A 20,447-nucleotide genomic window follows, 5' to 3' on the forward strand; every position below is an offset into this window, starting at 1 on the left:
TGGGTAAGGGTATAACACGCACCCACAGCAGTGAGGGCGTGCCCAGAGTGTGGTAATGCGTTGCCGGGCCTGGTAAGAAAGAGTTAACATATACTTGCTGAGTCCGGGGTTCCAGAGGTCGGAGAGTAATGTCCGTGTGCCAGAGTTCAAGGGTTGGAGAAAGCAGCGTAGTGATGTCCGTAAGCCAGGGTTCAAGGGCAGGAGAAGGCAGAGTGGTCAAATCCAAAGCAGAGTTCAAGTTGAAACCAAGGGAATACAAACAGGGGCAGGAACAGGAACCTGAGCTGAGACAGACAAGAGGAGCTAGGCATAGACACTGCACACACAGGAGCTACAGGAAAGCTATGCAGAGCAATGACTAAGAGGACATAGTGGGGTTATAAAGGAAGGGGAACCAATAGGGATGAGAGGTGGAGCAGAGGCTTGAGTGAGTGTTTTCAGGGATAGGTCTGAGAGAGCAGGGGAGGAGACAGGTAAATAATCCAGAGAGATAGCCTGTAAGCCACGGGGGGCGGAGCGAGAGTTTGGGGGCGGCAAATAACTGGAGCGCGTGCGTGCGTCATCTGTAATAGTATTATGCACGTGCACCGTGCGTGTCACAGGGCGCGAGTGGCGCACCGCCGGGGAGACGCTCGGGAGCGAAGGCGGAAGGGAAGGAGAGGCGGAGGAGCTAGGTAATGCACGGGCTGGGGTGATAGAAACACGCCGAGGAATGCGGGTACCACGGAGGTTAGCGAGTGAACGGGAACACGTGCGCACAATGCAGGAGCCGCACACTTGACCCGAACGCGCGTCAGGGCACGCAGACCGTGCCTCGGAGGAACGACCATGAGAGGAGGATGGGAGTGAGTGAGGACATAGGGAAGAGGGGTAGTTAGGTGCTGTGGGAATTGGGGTGACGGGAGCACGCTGGGGAGCGCGAGTCGCCCAATCCGTTACAGTATCCCCCCCTTGAGGATCGGACTCCGGACGATCCTCCCAAGGTTTATGAGGGAACTTCCGACGGAACGACCTAAGGAGCGTTGGTGCATGAATGTGGTGAGATGATATCCAGAAACGTTCCTCCGGCCCATATCCTTTCCAATGCACAAGGAATTGCAATCTGCCTCTAGACCAACGAGAATCGAGAATGGAGTGGACTTCGTATTCTTGTTGTCCCTGAATGATGACAGGATTGGGTCTTTGGGGGCGATCTGGAAAATGGGCATTTTGGATCACTGGTTTAAGTAAAGACACATGGAAGACCGAGGGAATCTTCATGGTAGATGGATGTGCAAGACGGTATGCGACCGGGTTGATCCTCTTGAGGACTTTAAAAGGACCCAAGAATCTCGGGGCCAGTTTCTGGGAAGGAGTCTTGAGCCTGATATTCTTAGAAGATAGCCAAACTCTGTCTCTGGGTTTGAATACTGGGCCCGCTTGACGTCGCCGATCAGCTTTCGTCTTTTGTCTTTGAACAGCACTTTGCAAGGTTTTTAGGATCTTTCTCCAAGAGCTTTGAAGATTGGAAATATGAGAATCTGCTGTGGGAACCCCAAAGGGGAGGGAGGAGAGGGGAAAACTGCTTGGATGGAATCCACAATTAATGAAAAAAGGCGACTCTTGCGTAGACTCGTTTTTAATGAATTAATGGCAAACTCAGCCAAGGGTAATAGGTCCACCCAGTTGTCTTCAGATTCAGACACGAAGCATCTGAGATACTGTTCCAGAGTCTGATTCATTCTCTCCGTCTGACCGTTGGTCTGAGGGTGATAACCCGAGGAAAATAGAAGGGAAATCCCAAGTCTCTGAGAAAAAGCACGCCAAAACTTAGAAATGAATTGAGAACCTCTGTCTGAAACAATTGAAATAGGTACACTGTGTAATCTAAAAATTTCCTTAGAAAAAATTCGGCCAAAGTAGCTGAATTAGGAAGACCCTTGAGGGGTATAAAGTGTGACTGCTTGGAAAACCTATCTACTACAACAAGGATGGTATTCATCCCTTTAGAATTGGGGAGTTCCACAATAAAGTCCATGGAGATATGTTTCCAAGGTTGTTCCGGAATGGGGAGCGGCATGAGGAGACCAGAAGTTTTGTGTCGGGTAGACTTACTCTGGGCACAGACCGGACAAGCACTGGTGAAATCGAAAATGTCCTTGTTCATTTTGGGCCACCAAAAGGTCTGTTTGATAAGGTCTGCTGTCCTCTTGAAGCCTGGATGACCGGCAGATCTCGAAGAATGTCCACTTAGAAGTTTCTTATGGCGAAAATGTGAGGCTGCGTACAAGCATCCTTCTGGCACCCTAAATCTTCTGGGTGCAGACACGAAGGCTTTTTTGAGAAACTCGAAGGCTTCGATGGCTTCGGGAGACCAAGTAGTTGGATCAGCACTTTTCTTGGTCAAGGCAGTGATAGGTAGAGCAATGGTAGAGAAGTTACGGATGAATTTCCGATAGTAATTGGCGAAGCCAAGGAAGCGTTGCACGGCCTTGAGTGAATTTGGCAAGGCCAGTCGAGTACAGACTTCAATTTCTCTGGGTCCATAGTAAAGCCTTTGTCAGAGATAATGTAGCCTATAAAGGCTGTGGAAACCTGATGGAACAGACATTTCTCCATTTTTGCGTAGAGGCGATTAGCACGAAGCCGAGAGAGTACCAGTTTGGTATGGCGAATGTGCTCCTCCAAGTCTTTAGAGAAAATGAGGATGTCATCCAAATATACGATGACAAACGTTCCCAAAACGTCCCAGAAGTTATCGTTCATGAATTCTTGGAAAACAGCAGGGAGAGAAATGGGCAAGGAGAGATAGTACCCAGTAAAAGTCCCTCTACCTTTATTGGGTGTTCCCGTTTCCCGGTTTCAGGCGGCAGTGACGGAGTCGGTGTTGTGGAGAACTGCAATAGTAGCAGAGACCTTCCTCACGACGTCGTGCTTTCTCAGCAGCCGAAGCTGTTGGCTACCGATCTGCATCAGTTCGGGGGCATCCAACTCAGGGAAGGCCGAAGGGGGTGACCTAGGAAAAACATGCAGAGACGGGAGAGAATGGGAACAGTGACGCTCATGACGTCGTTCTTGAGTGCGCTGATCCATCTGGATACTGAGGGCAATGAGTTCCTCACGGGAGGAGCGCAGAGCATGGGATGCAAGGTCATCCTTAAGAGTTTCGGACAAACCGTGCCAGCATGCTTCGTCATTCCACTGGCTCTTTGCAGCGAAGATGCAGAACTCTACCGCGTATCTTGCAGCTGACCTACGAGCCTGAGAGAGATGGAACAAGGAAAAAGCAGCAGTCTCCCTACGTGCTGGTGTGTCAAACACCTGTTGGAACTCATGCCGGAATTTGGGGTAATCTTGGGTTAATTCAGGTTTGTGTTCCAAAAGAGGAGAAGCCCAAGCGAGTGCGTCACCAGTGAGTAGGGCATAGATGTAGGCCACCTTTGTGCGACCAGTAGGGAAGAGGGACGGGGACATATCGAATTGAACTTCACACTGATTCAAGAATCCTCGGAAAGTGAGGGGGTCCCCATCATACCGATTGGGAGGTGGTATACGTGGTCCCGGATTACTTATAGCCACTGGAGCCGGGGGTGACGGGATAATTGGGGTTTCCCGGAGAGATATATTGGAAAGTTGTTGTGAAACAGTGGTAAATTGGTTGCTTACAAATTGCAAATGTTCCACGGAAATACCTTGGCCCACCTCAGGGGGGTCTGCCTTTGTTGGGCTCTGCATAATGTAACGCCTGTATGGCCACAGACCTGGCCAGTCCCCAGTACTGAGGTGGGTAAGGGTATAACACGCAACCACAGCAGCGAAGGCGTTCCCGCAGTGTGGTAATGCGTTGCTGGGCCTGGTAGGAAAGGGTTAACGTATACTTGCTGAGTCCGGGGTGCCAGAGGTCGGAGAGTAATGTCCGTGTGCCAGAGTTCAAGGGTTGGAGAAAGTAGCGTAGTGATGTCCGTAAGCCAGAGTTCAAGGTTTGGAGAAAGCAGCGTAGTGATGTCCGTAAGCCAGGGTTCATGGGCAGGAGAAGGCAGAGTAGTCAAATCCAAAGCAGAGTTCAAGTTCAAACCAAGGGAATCCAAACAGGGGCAGGGACAGGAACCAGAGCTGAAACAGACAAGGGAGCTAGGCATAGAAACGGCACACACAGGAGCTACAGGAAAGCTATGCAGAGCAATGACTAAGAGAACAGAGTGGGGTTATAAAGGAAGGGGAACCTATAGGGATGAGAGGTGGAGCAGAGGCTTGAGTGAGTGTTTGCAGGGATAGATATCCCAGGAAACCCTCTGTCCATTGTAGGGTAACTCCCACAGCTTTATAGCTAAATAAGAGAATATGTGGAGCAGGAAAAAGACCTACTGGAGATACGGGGTAAGAGCCACTTGCAGACCTGCTTCCCATGTGGGGCCAGCGGCCGCAGATGCAGCAGCCCACGGATAGAGCTCACGCAGCTCTCGATGGTCCGTCCCCTCTGTTGCTCCCGGCCATTGTGTTCCCTGAAGGGGTGAGTGACGCACTTCCTGCACGACCGCGATCCGAAGGTAAACAATAATGAAGATGATCGATGTCAGCCATGCTCCGTTAGATGACAGACTCACCAGGCAGGTAAAATCAATTTATTAAATCTACATAAAACGGATACTGAAACACAACAAAAAAGACCTCCTCCCACGCGTTTCGGGCGAATTCGCCCTTTCTCAAGGAGTATGACAAGACATGAAGGGAGGGTGTTATTTATAACTCCCTTCTAATGGTTGACTTATGTGTTGCACCTGATTAAATAACATTTATGCAAAATGTGACTCACCCAGTTTTACCCGTATTCCATCAACTCCCTAAAGTTCACAAGTCCCTTTCTCACCCCCCAGGTAGACCCATTATTGCCAGCATTGGTTCACTGGGGGAGTACCTGTCCCGATATGTAAATCACTTTCTTCAACCTTTAGTCACTTCACTTCCCTCTTATTTATTAGACACCTCACATGTTCTCTCTATCTTTTCTGATTTTATCTGGTCACCCACTTATCTCTGGGTCACACTAGACGTATCTTCATTATACACTATCATTTCACATTCACATGGTCTCACAGCTGCACAACACTTTTTGGAATCTGATGCGACACTTGCTCCAGCACAGATCACCTTTTTGTTGGATGCCATTAGATTCCTCCTTACTTTATGTTTCTATCTCCAAACACGTGGACGGCCATAGGGTCATCATTTGCGCCTTCCTATGCCAACCTCTTTATGGGGTGGTGGGAACATACCCACGTGTTTGGAGATATGAACCCCTATCGACATCACCTCATCACATATCACCATTATATAGATGATCTTATTTTAGTTTGGTCTGGCACTGTTTCACAATTGCATGATTTTTTCACTTATCTTAACACTAACACTCTCAATTTATCATTCACACATCAATATCACCATCACCGCATACATTTCTTGGACTTGTGTCTTTATGTGGGTATGGATAATCATGTTTACACCAATATCTACCGTAAACCCAATTCAAGGAACACATTGTTACATGCTTAGAGTTCTCATAGCCTCAGTCTACTCAAAGGATTACCATATGGACAGTTCCTTCGTTTACGAGGAACTGTTCGACTATGGAACATTTTGATAAAGGTTCTTATGATCTTATTAGGAGTTTTGTTGATAGAGGCTGTGATCTACGATCTGTACAGTGGGCTTATATTAAAGCCAGGAATAGATCAAGAGATGATCTTATTAATGCTGACCTTTCAAGCTTTAGTCATGTGAAACAGGATGATTATTCTACATCTAAGTATAGCAATAAATGTGAACCTCCATTTTTCATTACTAAATACAGCCGGCAGGCTAACAACATTAAGTCAATAATTTGGAAGCACTGGACCATTCTTAAAACTGCTACCGCTACCACCTCCTATTACCCCCCCTGGCTGGGATCCGGAACAGAAGGGGGACACTCACCGCGCAGCCGACAGAGGAGCCAGGAGCGGGAAGACAGACACACTCGCGTGTGCTCTGCACAAAGCGGAAGCCCCGCCCCCGGCTTCCTCTGACATGCCTGCGACCAATCCCTTGTGGGCCGGCCGGCATTCTAAGTCCCGCCCCCTCATTCAATCCCCCGGCAGCATTCATACACACACACAGAAAATACTTACCGGCCGCCGCATTCTCCTCACCGCCGCTGCCCCGCAATACTGGGACCAGGGACAAAAACTGGGGCATTTCCGGGACAGACCTTAAACCAGGACAGGACAGAAAAAAACAGGACTGTCCCGGCAAAATCGGAACAAATGGTCACCCTACACTCAGGAACATAAGACAGACTGAACAGTTGTAGACTGACTAACTTTAGGCAGTGCTGTGTAATATATAGACTCCAGAAAAGACCCCCCTCTGTGTCACTAACAGTGGACACAAAGCATGCTGTCACTTCCTTTGCTACATATGACACTTCACCAGGGTTTGAGGGCAAACCTCCATGATAGTTACTGGCAACCCTGCCTTCTTACCAGGATTATTGCCAGCATGAGAGAGATCTGTACACCAATTTTACACATGGCTACACTTACATTTATTTTAATTAAATTGTGTAACTACTTTGTGTGTAGTTACCAGGATATAAATTGAACGCTGTTTGTTCTTTTTATGGTTTACTGTTATTAGAAATAATTGGGCTGTTTTATATTTTATCCCCACTCTAATTTTTTTAGTGAAAGGGATTAACTTTGTTTTCACAGCACTTTATATATTGTATTCTAATAAACACTCGTAAAATATCATGGGCCTCATAGCTACATTTCCTGTAGACTCTGATTTTGGCTCTGCAGTTCAGCATATGCTTATTTGTAATATCAGTTTACTACAATGAGGTCAGTGGTTCTTAAATATCTTCTATTTTATGTGCATACAGTACTGTACTTGAATCTGGCCTCTTCACATTTCATGTGCTATTCTAAATGCATTACACACTGTCAGATTATCTTCCCTGTGTAATTTGCAGAGATTTCTTTTGAGTTCAACCTGATTAAAATGTGGTCCTTTATCATATTGTCACTGTCATAAAAAGACATGTGCTGTTAACATCACTATATAATACATAATTGATCCTGTCACTTTTTTTTTTTTTACAGCACTTTGTAAAGATATGCTATTTTTTGGTTTGCATAATGCCAAATTCATTTGTAGTAGTAATCCTGGATCCTTTTTACCTGCATCAGCGAATATTTCATTTGCTTTCTATGCTCTATGTGGACCTCTACTGCACGAGATTTATCAGGGAGAAAAATCCCATTGAGTTCTTTGTATGGGGGGGGGGGGGGGGGAGTTTTTAATACATTCGGTGCGGTAATTTTGACCCACTTTTTCAGTCAGGAGACTTTGATTTATGACCGCAATAGATTTTGAGACCACAAGTCTGACGGAAATAGACTTATGGGGGATCATTTATTAAAGTCTCCCAGCTGCAAAACTAGTGTAAAAACATTGCACACAATTTATCAAACAAGAAAATCCATTGGTTTCTATGGGAATGTGCCTCCTTCATAAATCTGATGCAGTGACCTTGTTCCTGTTTTGCAGACACACAAGGTTACAAAAGCTCATGCAATTAAAAGTGTGGTTCAATTACCGTGTCAGCGCCTTGTAACCCTGGGCAAATCTCCCTGTGCCTCAGGCACCAAAAACATAGATGGTAAGCTTATCTGGGCAGGGACAATGTCTGTAACAATCTTAAGTGCTGTGTACTGTGCACTATAGTTGTGAAGCTCTTTGAGTCTCATTGGGAGAAAAGCATTATATGAAATAAAGTTATTATTATTACAACTATGAAGAACTATTATGAGAATTTATTACACATCTGTAAACATAAATAAACTGGATTCTTATATTCCTACATTGGTTGTAGTTAGTTGATATAAGGTGCTGGGTATAGTGTATGCTGTTAATGTTTTAGTTTTACATTTGAATAGTGGCTTTTGTAACATGCACAATTACACCTGTACATTGCATTTAAGCTTTAATTTAATTAACAATTGTCACGGAATGACAGCCCGCTGTTAGTCAAACACCGCAAGTCACCGGTACACTGAGCCTATCCAAACTCCACCTGCCAGGAAGGTGCCTCAGTCGTGCTGACCGAGAGGGGTTCCCGCTTCAGCTATGGGAAAAAGATGCCCAAAAACATATAATGACTAATATTAGACTACTCTGCTAGGATGGTACCATCACCAACCGGGACCACAGGGGGAAACCACCCAAGATTTGCGCTCTTATCCCTGCTGGGTTACCTCCCACCCAATCCTTGCAGCCACAGAATCACTGGGAGCACTGAGGATTTGAGGAAAAGTTCAGTCACATGCCAAGAGTCTTCACTGCTGAACTGTGCCGGACGTGCTGGAAGGACGTATACCAGGGGGGAACCCAACAAAAGTATTGTCAGTTGACGGAGGATGAGTTCACCAAGTGCGATCACCAGTTCCGGTGGTCGGAAGCATTGTCAGCATCCACAAACACGGTGGACACTATTACTACCACGGCTACAGTGACGGAGTTTGAGATTTATCTCATGCTTTATACCATCTAGCGTTTGTGAGTGAGATGATTGTAAAATTGTCCTGTTTTTCTAAATTGTCAATTTGATTTTATACTAGGAGTGCACGCTTTCTCTTTTTTCTCTTCTCTTCCTTGTCATCACAGGAAGTGGTTATGTCCTTCAAGAAAGCAGCCTCGATCTCCGGAGGACACACTCTGTGGTTTTTATACCGATCACTACACACTTGAACTTTGATATTATTTGATGGACTTTTTTTTATTGTTTTCAATATTATGTATTAACTCATTGTAGACGGACGTTCACAGAGGTACACAATTGGAGTCTTTATAATGTGAAATTATATTAGGCTTTATTGTGCCTTTTCCTTTTCATCAGGAAATCATCCAAACACAGGGGGGGGGGGGAACAAAGCTTCTATTCACTTGGGAGTATCTCTAGTGAAAATACCATGCAATTAATTCACAACTCCATAAGTCAAGCATGTCTCCCAGCCCCAAAACATATAGCATGAAATAAGCAGATATAAGCAGTCTCTTATTATGAAAGTCTTATCTGTTTCTTGCTGTAGAGTAAGCTTCTCTGCTCTCCTGGAACCGCACCCGTGCATGCACAGAAAATATCAGCATCCAGGTTTAGAAGTCTTATTTGGTGTCTTGCAATCAGCTATGAGGGCAGAGCTCAAGACCGGTCAGCTCCAGGGATGTGTGTTCTCTGGGTCAGACTCTCCTGGGAGTCTCAAGAACACTCCTCTGTCCCTCCAAAGGTCAGCTCTCAGTCAGAGCTAAGAAGTCACTTCCTGTCTCAACAGACAGGCTTTTGTAAGCAATCTAGATCAGGCAGGTGGTGTTTATTAATTGACTACCAGCAGTTAACCACCACACTGCTAGATTAAAGGCACATTACTTGAACAGGGATTACTCCACTGTTACATACCTCCCCTATTTGTGGGAAGCTCGGGCTTGCCATGGCCAGAGCCCATCCTTCCACTCTCATTCTAGATATCTCTGTGACTTGAATGAGAGTGGATGGAGGAAGAGAACCCTCAGTCCTGTTGGGATTGGAGCCCTTTCTCCAGTTTATTCGTGTCTCCTCCTGAAGGTGTTTGAGATCAGCACCCCTCAGTCACTCGAGGAGGACTTTCTCCAAGTACAGTCTCTTTTCTGCGTGTGCGGTCATGAGATTTCCATTGCGTCGGGTGCTCATCCCAATTTAGGCAAACTGCATGGCAGCAGTTGCAGAGCGTTTAAAAACAGCCCCTTTTAGTTTAAGTTGCAATTCCACACCCACTTCCAGAGAATGTCCCATCTTTTCAGCTTCATCAGCTAAGGATTCTTCTGGTTTTAATTCAGCACGTGTACCTCCTTTTGTTACCTGCTGGGTGGCTGAAGGTTTTGCTAGTGCTTGTTTAGGTGCTTCAAATTTTGCAACCTTGTCTTTCAGATGAGCGGTATTCCCAGCTCTCACTGTACCCTTGTCTTCATGGGTTTTTGAGGCTGTGGGATACTGACGCTTAGTCAGGGTCAATACTTGTCCATGTAGGACTGTAATCTTATCCGCGAGAGATCACTTTTTTTTCAGTGCGTCTTGCAAGTCTCTTCTCAGGGAATTTATCTGCATGCTTTGCTTTCTCTGAGCCTGCCTCCACATTTTTATTGCATTGTGGAGCACTATGAACTTCTTTGCTTGGGTCGCAGTTACTTGTTTCAGTTTCTGGACCTTCTTGTGCTCCCTTTTGTGCCGCGTCACCTGGCTTCTAAGCTTGGCTTTTAGCGTTGCTTTGGTGATGCTCAGGGTAGCCTTCAGTTTCTCATGCTGCTTTGCGGGGACATACTGGGTCATCAGACGTTCCTGCAGCACTTGAATTTCTTTAGCAGCCTGCAGCTTTTCTTCCTGCAGCGTTTGCTGCTTCTCCTCAGCATACTGGAGGTGTGTACGCAGACCTTGCAATTGGTTCTGCAGTCGGTGCTCTGCTTCAAATTTTTCCTTGACTTCTTCTGTCAACTGAAAATTTTCTTCTTTCAGTTTTAAGTTTTCTCTTTTTAATCTTGAATTTTCTCTTTTTTCAGTCTCTGTATTCTTCAGGGCTTCTTTGCAGTCCTCCTTCCATTTACGCACATCTGCTTTGAGAATGACACTCTCCTGGCGTAATAAAAGAATAAATATCTATTGCTTCCTTCTCTAGGTTGAGGGTCTTAAGCTCCTTCTGAGAGACTTGGAGATCTGTATCAAGATTACCAATAGTTTATTTTACAATGTCCAGCTCCTCAGTGAGACTGTGTATTTCCTTTCTGGAAACTTCCAGGTCTGTGCGGCAGCTGTTGGTCTGATGATGTGAGGCATCAAGCTCTATACGAAGAGTGTGAACCTCTTGCTGGAAGACTGTCATCTGCTTCAGTGCCTCCTCATACTTCTGCTTTAGCGTAGCCACCATTTTATCCGATTGGCTCTGCTTTTCATCCATGGCGGAAATAGTAGCCTTTGCAGTATCTAGCTCAGTCTTGAGATCTCCAATTCGGTCTTGGCCGCAGAGTAAATTGCGAGCACAGTCTTCTGTAGCTCAGCATTATTTTTTCTCTCCCTTCCCAATTCTTCACAGAGCAGATCACAGTCATGCCTGGCAATTTTCAGGGCGTCTTCAGGGCTGGTCAAGGGATCGTCACTCACTGGTTCCGGCTCCGCTTCCCTGGGATGACTGGTTGAGGGTTCCTCACTGTTGGCACCGGACAGACACTTCTTTGGGGTACACGACTTCTGCCTTGGGCCCTCTGGATATTCGGTTAACCGTGGGACGAATTCTCCATTTTCTCTAGGCTGCAGGGCAACTCGGTCCCCCTTTTCCTCCACAGGATCTGCGGACGTGTCTGTTCCTTCCACGGTAAGTGAAGAACTGCTTTTCTTTTTCTTTTTCTGCCTTTTTGGATGACACCGTCCCTTCAGGGAAATTGGGGTCTCCGTCTTCATTTGAAATTTTAGCGGCTTCATTATATACGCCAGGCTTTTCTTGCAGTTGCTTTAGCTGACAGAAATATTGGGTGATCTGCTGCTCCCGCTCTGTCTCCTGCTGATCATATTCGTCAAAGGGAGCGGTCTTTTCTGTTCGTGCCGAGTTCAGGCACCCCCACCATTCTTGGGGTGTTTTGTGGGTGTGACTCGGTTCGGGTTCCCCGTAAGAGATGTCTTCCTCTTTATTGGACTGGAAGGGCCACTCTTCCGTGGGGTAGGGTTCATTACAGGAACGCTGCATCTTGTCCTCCATTTTTAGGCTATCAGGTGTAATTTTCTTCCTGACCTCAGGAGGCACGATTGCAGCTGTTGCCACTGTATTTGCTAGAACCCCCAATTGTGGTAGTCCTACAGATGGGCATATTTTGCTTGTAGAGGTCGTAGCTCTCACAGGCATCTCTGTAGACTTTCTTTCTTGGGAATTTTTTTTTTTTTAATATCAGCAGTGCTGTGCATGCATTTTCTCTTATCAGGTATACAAGATTTGCAGTTGCTAGGAAAAAAAAAGTCTATTTGCTCTACACCATTTACTTGCTAGTTGCAATCTCTCCGCTTCAGCAACAGAATTTGGTTTTCTGCCTGAGTTCAGTAATTTTCAGTCTCATCTTTGGGTATTATGGCATTCACACTTCACACTTTGGGTTTGCTCCCAAGATATATATATAGGCAGACTTTTTTATTTGCAGAAAAAAAAACATTCTTTCATTCCCGGCAGGGTGACTCAACACTCAGCATTTGTTTGCTAAAAATTCTCCTGCTTCAGCACAGTCTTGTATCAATTTTCACACTTTTCTGAATATACTCCATTCACAGCTGGTAGCCCTATGCGGTGTGGCAACCTTTATTTGCAAAATCAGTACCACTCGTGGGTCACCATCAGTATTCACTGCTTCAGCAAAACTTTTGAAAACAACAAACACCTATCCCTTTTTAAGGGCTGACTCACTTCTTGAACCCTGACTATGGCTGGAAGGCAAAACTCCTATTTCAATGACCCTATTACACTTTGTGATAGGCAAAAAAAGGTTTAGCTACTTCAGCAGTCTCTCTCCTCTAGGGATTGGGGCAAAGAGTCCATATGTGGTTTTGTAAGTTTCAGTGCAGTGTGGTTTCAGTGGTGTGTATCCCTTTAACTCTGATCTCTGCTGCATGAGGTTTTTTTTAATTTATTTTTTCAGACTGTTTGTAGGCAAAAAGCATAACAAAAAATTTCACTTAAAAATCTCCGGTCCTTTTTAACTTCAAAGACACCTCTTATCCCACTTTTTACACCATATGTAGACGGACGTTCACAGAGGTACACAATTGGAGTCTTTATAATGTGAAATTATAATAGGTTTTATTGTGCCTTTTCCTTTTCATCAGGAAATCATCCAAACACAGGGGGGGGGGGAACAAAGCTTCTATTCACTTGGGAGTATCTCTAGTGAAAATACTATGCAAATAATTCACAACTCCATAAGTCAAGCATGTCTCGCAGCCCCAAAACATATAGCATGAAATAAGCAGATATAAGCAGTCTCTTAATTATGAAAGTCTTATCTGTTTCTTGCTGTAGAGTAAGCTTCTCTGCTCTCCTGGAACCGCACCTGTGCGTGCACAGAAAATATCAGCATCCAGGTTTAGAAGTCTTATTTGGTAACTTGCAATCAGCTATGCTGGGCAGAGCTCAAGACCGGTCAGCTCCAGAGATGTGTGTTCTCTTGGTCAGACTCTCCTGGGAGTCTCAAGAACACTCCTCTGTCTCTCCAAAGGTCAGCTCTCAGTCAGAGCTAAGGAATCACTTCCTGTCTCATCAGACAGGCTTTTGTAAGCAATCTAGATCAGGCAGGTGGTGTTTATTAATTGACTACCAGCAGTTAACCACCACACTGCTAGATTAAAGGCACATTACTTGAACAGGGATTACTCCCCTGTTACACTCATCATCTGATTTTTTTTACATTCTAACATATGGGTACCAAGATATACTGATACCATATAGTGTTCACCTCTAACCCATACATTATTTGGGGAATATTAACGGTTCTTATTAGTGCATCAGGCGCTGTTCATACATCCTTTGTTAATGACTAATAGTAGACTACTCTGCTAGGATGGTACCATCACCAACCAGGACCACAGGGAAGAACACACTCAAGAGTTGCGTTCATACCTGGGTTAACTCCCACCCAATCCTCGTGACTACAGAATCACTGGGAGCCACAAACCTAGGGGATTCTGGTAGTTAAACAATCACAGTGCATAAGAGGGTAACAATCCTAGCCTAAACTCACTCTAAGTTAGTGTGTCCACTGATCTTACACCGGGTACACTCCCACCCATTCCCGGTAAGTCCTGACTCAAACAAGAAGTCAATCCCACTTCAATGACTAGCATCCCTGCATCTAGAATGGTACATTTGGTCATGGCCAGATCACCACAACCAAATGACCGCCAGCATTTGGCCACAGATGGATCCTGTGCCCCTGGAACATCCACCACCAGCCACTTACACTGTAGGAGAAGGTACATTTTAATGGTTAGAGTAAGGGTTTTTTAGTGTAGTCATTTGCTTTAGTAGCAAAGCCGTGTTTCTGTGGCGGGGTGAATAACGGCGATGTACCAGCGGTCATTTGGTTGTGGCAAGATGGCTGAGACCAAATGTCCTAGATCGCCTTCTGTACAGTATACTGCTACCTAGGGGTTACTGAAGATAATGGGGCTCAAGCCAACTGCCAGGGTCACAGAATTTCAAGTAAGCACCCTAACCAAATAACACAACCACGTCAGCCAACACTTAGTCATGACAATAGATATGTTAAATAATGGGTTTATTAGAGAAGATTGCAGAACACAAAAAGATCACATATACAGATCAGCAACAGCAAATAATAAGGGAGGGGTAGTGGAAACGTTCTTATAACTTACAATGTGCAGTTAAAGTTTGTGGGGGCAGAAAGGTTCCCTGGGCTGATGCTGAGGCAGTGGGGATTGCTGCATGGACTTATGTCTTCAAAGGAAGATACAAGGAAGATACATAGCATCGAAAGGTCTTCCTGCAGTGGTTCTCAGGGCAAAACTATCTGAGGGGGCTTTAAAAAAAAAAAAGATTTTCTCCTCCATTATTCTATATGGGGTTTTTGGACCAATCAGGGGCAGATGGGGAGGTTATTCAACTTCAGCCAATTTTAGGGCTGAATTGCATCTAACCAGCTTCCTGACCACAATACATAGTTGTGATTGACGAGGACACTGGTGATAAAGTCCTTGTTGCCTGTGAACATTACCAGTGTCTCTTGAAGTAGGTACTTGAATTCAGCACACTTTAGTCACTCGTGGAGGACTTTATCAAAGCACAGCCTATCCACGATTTGCTTAGCTTCCGCAACCCTGTGGAGGAATTCTCGCTCAAGCACATTTTTCCATCTTACCAACTCTGCTTTTACTTGCTTGGCAACAAGTTTTTAAACGCGTTGTGTGATCTTTTCTTCCCTGTCACTACGGTGACCACCTGCGTCTGGCTCAAAATCATTGATCTCGGGCAGCTCAACCTCGGTGGACTTCTCATTAACTCTGATTGAAATCCGTGGCATCTCTCTTTGGCAGTTGACAGACATAGTCCTGGGCCTCTCTTTCTCGATGCATTAATTTAGCAAGTCAGTCCGCTTTTTCAATGTGTGGGAAAGTCATAAGTGACGTCTGGCAGGGTATCTCTGCTACAGTAGCACAGTATTGAAGCTCCTTCAGTACCAGGGGACCCCTTCCTACAGCTTCCTCATCCATCATGGGCTTATACATGTGGCCTGGGTTCCCCGTTTTGATCCTTACCTCCGCTGCAGCTCAGAGAGGGGGGATTGCTGCGGGGCAGTCACGCTGGGAGAGGGCATCGCCGGAGCTCTGGGGAAGCGAGCGCTCAGGGCGCCGCCATATTGGGATGCGCACGCATGTGCAGGGAGCATTCAGCGGCCATTAGAGGTGGCGTACGCGGCGCCAATAGAAAGAGGGTGCCCTGGGGACTACAGTCCCTAGAAGGCCACAGGGCTGCGAAGTCAGGTGGTTAGGCCTGGCCAATAGAGTGATAGGATTTCCCTGATGAGACAGTTGATACATTTGGCGTGCTGGGGCTTTCTGGCAGTTGGAGCTGGGACGCAGCTAGGGAGGTTGTATCGGTGCAGGGGTTTGTGACCCCATCACTAGGCCAGAGATTCCCTAGGCCCCAACTCACCCTAAGATTGTGGCTGCTTTAGGGAAGGCCCCTTCAGTTAGGGATCCTGTCCTTTTAGTGGTTAGCCAGCTTAGGGCCACAGCTGTTTCATTGAATTATTGCTACTGCAGTCTGGGATCAGACTGCAAGAGAGGGAGCGACCATCATTGCTACGGTCACTCCAGAGGGAGGCATCCCATCCAGCAGATTATATCGTTTGATCGGTGGATCCTCTACTTCTCTTCGTTAGCGCGCCTGGGTGTGGACACACCTGGCAGGTACCGTTCACCAAACGTGCACCAACATCTGTACAGTAAGGCGCTGATCATGCCTAGAGGGGTGGGCATCTTTTGGGGACATATATTGGGTGAAGTGACCAAGGGACACCTCTGGTACTGTGGACACGGTGTGGGGGTACACGGTGGTGGGACAGCGCCCTGCGCGGCGAGGTATAGCTGTAACCATTAGTATTGCATTTATGTGGTTTATGGTTATTGCTCACAGTAAAGGTTATTATTGTTATTATTATAATCTGTGGACTGTTATTAATAGTTCCTGCTCGAGGTTATCCCATCCAATTGGGATCCCATGCAGGTGGAGGCGCTGCCACTCAGTATATTTGTTACCCCAGGCTCCCAGTAGCAGAGGCTCATATCCCTGTGAGCCAACAGGTACCGCCAGCACTAGTAGATCATTCACACTAGAGGGAAAGAGGGCTACATACAAAAAAAAGCATGACCCCCTTATCATAGAGAGGTCATTTGAGTCTGGTTCAGGATCCTTAAATTCCAGTTCATCAATCTTGCTGTAGTTCTCCACACACCTAACTGTTACCCGTGGCCTCTCTTTTTTGCAGTTGGCAAACCTGTAGTCTTGTGCCTTTTTCCCTTGCAAAGATGAGTGGACAACTAGCGTTGCATCTTTAGGGGCGTGATCACAGATACAGTTCTGTCCCATTCTAGCCAAAGACTAAGGGCCTCATGCACTAAGCGGCGAAAAAATGCTTTCGCCAGGGGTTTGAAATCGCCATGTTTTTGGCGAGTTGCCCTCGCAGTATGCAGGAAGGGCCGAATCCCTGGCGAATCACTGCGAGAGCAACATTGCCAAACATGGCAATTAGCCGGTGGCGAGATAGTCTGCCTGCCGATAAGCTGCCGATAAGCTGTCCCCTGCCAAGATCTGTCTGCAGCAGAGAGAGATCCGCCACTCTCTTGGCGCAAACCTCGGCAGAAATAAAAATATTTGTAATAAAATTGTATTCATAGTGTACATGTGCAGGGAGTCTCCGGAGCTGAACCGCATTGGTTTCAGGTCCGGGGACCCCATGCTTCCCAAGATACTGGCCCCGTTATGAGGTGCCAGTATCCCTTTGCATTTAAATGTCCCAATCACGTGACCGCAGAATGTAAACAAAGCAGAGTGATACCGGCACCCTATAAAGGGGTCTGTATCTCGGGAAGCAGGGGGTCCCCGGACCTAAAACCAAAGCGGTTCAGCTCCTGAGATCCTCTGCCCATCTACACTATGAGTAAAACACCCATATCAATAAACAATAATTCATTACAGTAGCGGCTATCCGCTATGGTAATGAAGCAGCATTAATGTATTTTTAATAATATTTACGGGAGCAGGGGGTCCCCTGAGCTGAACCGCATTGATTTCTGTCTCAGAGACCCCCTGCTTCCCGAGTTACAGGCCCCGGACGCAACCTGCCCGCTATAAAGATGGCGGCGACACTGGCACCGATGCCCCAAACCGGGAAGCAGGGGCTCCCTGAACCAGAAATCAATGCGATTCAGCACAGGAGACCCCCTGCTCCCGCATACATTAATGGAGCAACTATGGAGTAGTTGGCCAAAGGCATACATTGATGTCTGGTTCTCTAATTTAAAATAGTGCCCCATGACACATAGATCCCTGAACAGATGTATTCACATTTGCTGTATGCTATGATGAGCTGTAATGCAGTGATAGCTTCATCACAGGTAACACAATATTGCAAAAGAAAAGCATTATTCCATTTCACTAGATAGCCACCTGTATACAATTCCCAAGTTTTTATGTTCAAATGGCTTTCCTTCTCTTCATTACAAGATTTCCATACATGAAGTTATACCAGCAGGGATGAGATAAAATAAAACGTTATTTCCCTAGTATAGCTCTAAACATAGCAGCAGAAACCTATATTATTTCATGATTTGATTGTATCATTTATGTGTTTTTTTTTAACCACAGCTTTGGTAAATGCTCAATAGGATACTCTGGTTAAATTACTTGTATGGGGATTGCAAGTTTAAGACACATTCTTTCAAGAGTTAATGAAGCTGTGGGGGCTATGCACTAAGCACTGAGCTTTCGCGGTGGTCTGAAAAAAATTAGCACGTCCGATAAAAATGAAGCCGGCGGCGCGATTCACTAAGGCCTGCAGCCCATTTTTTATCGGACGTGCCCAAAACTGGCTTATCGTGCGTGCAATGTATTTCCCCCCTGCTATCGCACTTAAAGTTCCCGTACGCTAGCTGATTGAAAAATAAGCCGCTTGTAACATTTGCATGGAGATTTGCCATCTCCATGCAAGGCTGTTACAGGCGATCGTACAATAAATAAATAAATTTTAATTATAGTGTACATGAGCAGGGGGTCTCCCGAGCTGAACCGCATAACAGGGCCTGTATCTCCTGAAGTAGGGGGTCCTCGGACCTGAAACCAATGCGGGTCAGCTCCGGAGACCCCCTGCACACCTAAACTATAATTAAAATTGATATTTAAAAAAGAATTAACAAACATCAATACATCACCCCCCTCCCGCCCTCCGCCCTAACACATACAGTACAATAATGTGTAAAATAACTATTATCCAGATATGGATAATAGATTATTTGCCCATTATTAAACACTGCATTAGCATACCTAAATAAAGTCAATAAAAATAACAGCCAGCTAATCCAATCAATACAAGTAGTAACAACATCAATAATTATTTAATTAAACCATTAACCAATGAAACCAATTAATTCCTAAACCAACTCAAAATGAATAGTAACACTAACCAATCAAACCAATTAATTACAACAACATTAATGAATGTAACATTAAAAGACAAATAAATACATTCAAACAATCTCTGAAAGAACCTTAAACACATTAGCCAACATAATACAACATTAACTACAAACGAACACCAATCGCAAACATTTTATTACATTAAGCAGGAAAAATACAAACAATTACATCCACAAAAGAAACTGACATTAAAAAAACCAACAGCAATACCAAGCCAGAAATGCCCCCCAATTATTGTAATAATAATGTATTAATCTGTACCCTAAAGTGGTACAGATTAATATATTATCAGTCAATGTGCCTCCCCCCAAAAAATCAGCAATCACATCCAATGAACAAACCTGTAAAAAAAGACATTTACAAACATTGAATATATTACTTACCATTAGAAGCGGTGGCCCTCCGACTCCCGGGGTAACAGGAAGCTCACGTACCTTGAAGGCCTCCAACAGCATCCGATTCCATCCGCCATGAAGAGCCGGCTCAGGTACCCCAATCTTCTTTTTTCTTTCTTTAATCACCTTCTTCTATCTTCATCTCTCACCATTTCTTGTTCTTCTTTATCTTCTTTCTTCATCTGTCAATCCAAAATACCCCATGTTAAATCCCAGCCGATGCTGTCTCGTCGGCTTCTTGGGCTCAAATGAGGCGTCACGGTCTTAAATATGGCTTGTGACGTCATATTTAGCCTCAAAATGGTTAACAGCCACCTGATTGGCTGTTCAAACCATGTTCCGACTTTAATTTTTGTTTTTTTGACATGACGTCACGAAATCCAAGATGGCCGGCGTCACATGGTATTTCAGCCAATCAGAGTGTGGAACTGGTTCCCAAAATCTGATTGGCTGAAATACCATGTGACGCCGGCTTCGTGACGTCATCTTAAAGGCAAACGAAGCACAGCCATTCTGATTGGCTGGCATCATTCCCTTTAAGTGACGTCATGTCAAATAAAAAAAGTCGGAAAATGGTTTGAACAGCCATTTTCAGGCCTTCAAGGTACGTGAGCTTCCTGTTACCCCGGGAGTCGGAGGGCCACCGCTTCTAATGGTAAGTAATATATTCAATGTTTGTAAATGTCTTTTTTTACAGGTTTGTTCATTGGATGTGATTGTTGATTTTTTGGGGGAGGCACATTGACTGATAATATATTAATCTGTACCACTTTAGGGTACAGATTAATACATTATTATGACAATATTTGGGGGGCATTTCTGGCTTGGTATTGCTGTTGGTTTTTTTAATGTCAGTTTCTTATGTGGATGTAATTGTTTGTATTTTTCCTGTTTAATGTAATAAAATGTTTGCGATTGGTGTTCGTTTGTAGTTAATGTTGTATTATGTTGGCTAATGCGTTTTATGGTTCTTACAGAGATTGTTTGAATGTATTTATTTGTCTTTTAATGTTATATTCATTAATGTTGTAATTAATTGGTTTGATTGGTTAGTGTTACTATTCATTTTGAGTTGGTTTAGGAATTAATTGGTTTCATTGGTTAATGGTTTAAGTAAATAATTGTTGATGTTGTTACTGCTTGTATTGATTGGATTAGCTGGCTGCTGTTTTTATTGACTTTATTTAGGTATGCTAATGCAGTGTTTAAAAACTGGATAATTATCTGGATAATAGTTATTTTGCACATTATTGTACTGTAT

This window comes from Ascaphus truei, chromosome 1, assembly GCF_040206685.1.
Source record: "Ascaphus truei isolate aAscTru1 chromosome 1, aAscTru1.hap1, whole genome shotgun sequence".
NCBI lineage: Eukaryota > Metazoa > Chordata > Amphibia > Anura > Ascaphidae > Ascaphus > Ascaphus truei.